This window comes from Echinops telfairi, unplaced genomic scaffold (genome assembly GCF_000313985.2).
Source record: "Echinops telfairi isolate 266 unplaced genomic scaffold, ASM31398v2 ScPeMD7_443;HRSCAF=831, whole genome shotgun sequence".
NCBI lineage: Eukaryota > Metazoa > Chordata > Mammalia > Afrosoricida > Tenrecidae > Echinops > Echinops telfairi.
In genome coordinates this window covers 25,626,155-25,630,908 of record NW_022104341.1, presented here as the reverse complement: position 1 = coordinate 25,630,908, position 4,754 = coordinate 25,626,155, and the positions used below count along the sequence as shown (strand labels likewise).

At 40.3% G+C, this 4,754-nt stretch overlaps 1 pseudogene; it reads right to left on the bottom strand.

The window, feature by feature from the left end:
* Positions 1-673: 673 nt before the first annotated feature.
* LOC101661778 lies at positions 674-1,113 on the bottom strand (annotated as a pseudogene).
* Positions 1,114-4,754: the final 3,641 nt, after the last annotated feature.

Here is a 4,754-nt window from a genome sequence, read left to right as displayed (position 1 = left end):
ATGTCCATATGTAAATTTATATATAATGATAGGGAAATAGATCTGTGTACATATATTTATATGTTAAGTATCAAGGTAGCAGATGGACATTGGTCCTCTACTCAAGCACTCCCTCAATGCAAGAACACTTTGTTCTAATAACCTGGCATTCCGTGATGCTCAGCTGCCCAACAAGATCGCTGAAGACAAAATGGGTGCACAAGCAAATGTGGTGAAAAAAGCTGATCGTGCCCAGCTATCAAGTGATATAGCATGTGGGGTCTTAAAGACTTCAAGATAAACAAGTGGCCATCTAGCTGAGAAGCAACAAAGCCCACAAGGAAGAAGCACACCAACCTGTGTGATCATGAGGTGTGGATGGGATCAAAGACCCAGAACAAAAAATCATATCAATGTGAATGAGGGGGAGTGCAGACTGGAGACCCAAAGCCCATCTATAGACAATTGTGCATCCCCCTACAGAAGGGTCACAAGGAAGAGACGAGCCATTCAGGGTGCAGTATAGCACCGAAGAAACCTACAACTTTCCTCTAGTTCAGTGGTTCTCAACCTTCGTAATGTTGTGAAATTTTAATACAGTTCCTCATGTTGTGGTGACCCCCAACCACAAAATTATTTTCTTCTTTTTTTTTGAAAAGCCATTTTTAACTTTTAATTAAACCTCCACGTAGCTTCAAGCCACCAGGACACAGGCCCCACCACACCCTTACTCTTCTCCTCAGCTCTTCTGCTGAAGAACGTGGCCTTCACGATGACAGGCTGCTTTGGAAGTTTACCCTTTCCCGGAACCTTGTAGTCGCCACCACACCTCATCCGTGATGGGAGCCGCTCCAGTCTTATTTCTGGCAGCATTGACCCTGGTCTGCTCACTGACCAAGGTCCACAATTTATCGAGGCTGACAGTTTGGGCAGGAGCTCTGGTTCCTCCAAGTGGTACTGCCGCATACCGATTTTCCCAAAGTCACCTGCATGGTATTTGTCTAAGTTGATCCTGTGATGATGCAACCAACGCATTACCCCGGCCTCCTGGGCGCCTCTGGTGCTTCCAGTTGTGGCCGTGCGGTGGCTCACGTGGCCCCTAAGTTTCCAGGTCTTCCTCAGTCTGGAAGGCATGTCGGCGACCGAGACAAAAGAGCCGTAACATTATTTTTATTGCTACTTCTTAACTGTAATTTTGCTACTGTTAGGAATCATAATGTAAATATCTGATATATAGGATGTATTTTCATTGTTACAAATTGAATATAATTAAACATAACTAAAGCATAGTGATTAATCACAAAATAATACGTAATTATATATTGTGAAATAGTTATGTTTTCTGATGGTCTTAGGCGACCCATATGAAAGGAGCGTTCAACCCCCAAAGAGCACCACTGCCCTAGTTCTTTAATGCTTCCTCCTCCCGCTATCATGACTTCAGTTCTACCTTACAAATCCGGCTAGACCAGAGCATGTACACGGGTACAGAGAATCCAGGACAGATAAACCCTCAGGACCAATAATGAGAATAGCGATATTAGGAGGGGAGGGGGATGGGGAGTGGGGGGAAAAAGAGGGAATCAATCACAATGATCTACATATAACCCCTTCCCAGTGGGACGGATAACAGAAAAGTGGGTGAAGGAAGACAGCTGTCAGTGTAAGACGTGAAAAAAAAAGGGTTCATGAGGGAGGGAGGGTGGGGGTGGGGGTGGTGAAATGAGGAGCTGATATCAAGGGCTCAAGTAGAAAGCAAATATTCACCCATGAACTATGCATCATCCCCTTTATAAGCACATCTTAAAAACCACTTGGACAGAGAAGCCCTCACTGCAACTGGGGTCGTTTTTCAAGACAAGAGGAAAGGCAGAGGAGTCCGTTGCTATCATATAACATTGTGCTAAGGTCACCCCAAATCTACAGACATTCCCACAAGAGCGATAAGCAAATTTTATTGGAAAGTCAAGTCAAGATGTATGTCTCACAGTAGGCAATTATATTACTGTCTGTAGGTAAGCCAGGACGAGCAATCTCCTACTGGGAATAAATGCTTAACAATACTTACATTGAACCCAAAAGGGAAATAAGCCTATTATTATGTTCCTAGTTGGACACTTTGACCGTGGTTCAGACCCCATGCTTTGAGGGTGCCCAGTAAATGTTGGTTCAGGACTACCATAGATTTACTATTGTAATGCCATTGTTTCTTTCTTATTACATGTATTAATCTTATAGGCATAGTTCTGTCTTAATGAGTATTATTGAAAGTTTTATCCTATCACCACCACCCCCATTATTTCTGTAGTGTCCAGTCACTTACGAGTTTAATCTGTATGTCAATAATTCATGTATTGCAGTCTGAATCTGGCCTATACTTGTATAATTTCCTTCTCCCAACAGTGATTTAAATTCTATACTGTTGGTAAAATGAATGATGTTATCAATAGAATTACTTGATGTCCTAGGGAGATGATTTATAGTGTTCTCTATCATAAAATAATGATGTCTCTAAAATGAATCCGATGCATGTATAAGCCACAAACATATGAATGGATTTGGGACTCACATTTAATTGTAGCCCCAATATAAGAATTAGTTTTTATAACATGGGCCTGCTTGATACTTACCTTCCTGAAGAGATCCCTGAAGACATGGGTGCTATAGTACACTGTGGTGAAGGAGCCAGATGGTGCCTGGCTGTCCGCCAGAATACCCTCTGAGTTCTGAAAGGCTTGTTTTAAAACAAACAGCCATGTAAGTGAGGCACCACCTAAGTCCACGTGGAAGTCCACACCAGCTTGTGAGATCCAAGGGATGCAAATTATAAAATGCAAATCCAAAGGAGGGAAGCGTGTCAGAGATGAAATTGTGAACCCTCAGTTTGCAGAATGCTATGGGTGACAGCGGAAGCCCAAACTCCATGGATTAAATCTCACCTGAATCATTTCTGATCACAGACCAGTAATGTAAACAGCCCTGCTACCATCCCTGGAGCATTGTAAAGTCAGTGATGGCAGATGTAGTTAGGGTAAAATGTAATACTCTGTCACTTAACTTCCCATTTGACCCATTTTAAAGTTGTTTCAGTTTTAGCATTTTCTGCTTTCTCTGTGACTGAAGTTTTCTATGTTTTCTAGTTCATTGTTGTTAGGTTACCTGTTTGTTTATTTGCTTGCTTCTCTATGACTTTGTATGATTGTGGTTATGACTGCACAGATCTTAATATGATCAAACAGTTAAATTGTATGATATGTGAAGTAATGCCAATAAAACTTCGGGGGGGGGAAAAAAAAGCAAATATTTTGGAAATGATGATGGCAACATATATAAAAATGTGTTTGACACAATGGATATATGTGTGGATTGTGATAAAAGCTGTAAGAGCCCCCAATAAAATGATCTAAGAAAACGAGATTAATGAAGATTTATAAAGATCAACAACACCTGGAAGTACTGTGTATTTTTAACCTGCTGTAAGGAATATCGGGTGCCTAGGAGTCTGAATTAACTCAGTGATAAGTTTAACTTTACTTATAATAAATATAAAGAAGAAAGATGAGACTTTCTATCGCCGTAAAGAATTAGTCTCAGAAACACACAGGTGCAGTTGACTATAATGGTACCTTTATGTCACTATGGATTAGGTATTGGCTACTAACTTCAAGGTCAGGAAGTTCAAACCCACCAGCAGCTCTGAGGGAAGAAAGCTGAGGCTTTTTGCTCCTGTAGAGATTTACTATCTTGGAAACCTAAGTGCCATTCTTACCTGTCCTATGGGGTCACTGGGATCAATTGGATGGCAGTGGTTCTTATTGTTCTTAAAATAGATATGATTTTTGGTTTCCTGTCTTTTATTTACAGATAGCTACCATGTTGTAACTTTGTGTTAGTTAGCATCCTATGTCAAATTCCAGCTATATCATCTATATGTGAGACGTTAAACAAATGAGTCAATCTTTCTAGCTGTTTCCCCATCTGTCAAAATGTCTATTTTATATGGCTGTTTTGAGAATTAAATAAAATTAAAACTATGAAAACTTCTACCATAGTATCGTTCATAAAAGGAGTTGACTTAAGAGCCTTCTTTTGGACCAGATATATTTTTCACCATCATACCCCACTACACTTATTTATAAGCCCTGTCAAAAGAGCCATTCCATGGTACTTGATTTCCCCAAGTCAACAATGTCCTTTTGTGTTTATTCTTTATCAAAATCCTATTTAGTTGTCAAAGCTGTTAAAATGTTGGGTTCTCCACAAAGTCCTCTTTATCTCACAGTTGGTACAAGTGAATCACTCCTTCCTCTATACACAATCTTGTATCTTCATTGTAGCATTTTATTTGCATCTGTTTATATTCTGCCACTCTTACCAGACTGTAAGTTTCCTAAAAACAAGAAAACAAGAGCTTTATTCATATTTATTTCTCCCACATCAGAATGGGACAGTAGACAGTTATTAAGTGAACATGGAAATCAAGTGTTGCTTGTGTTCTTTTCCCTCTAACCACCTGACATCATCTAGGAGCCCTGGTTGCACAGTGGTTACAGGTTAGGCTGTGATCCACAGGGTCAGCAGTTTGAAACCACTAGCTCCTCCTCAGGAGAAAGACAGGGCTTACTACTCCCAGAATCAGTTACAGTCTTGGAAACTCACATGGGCAGTTCTACCCTGTCTGATAAGGTCACTATGAGTTGGCATTGACTGGTAGGAATGAAATGATCCAATTACTATGGAAAACAAGATAGTGCTTTATAAAACAACTACAAATA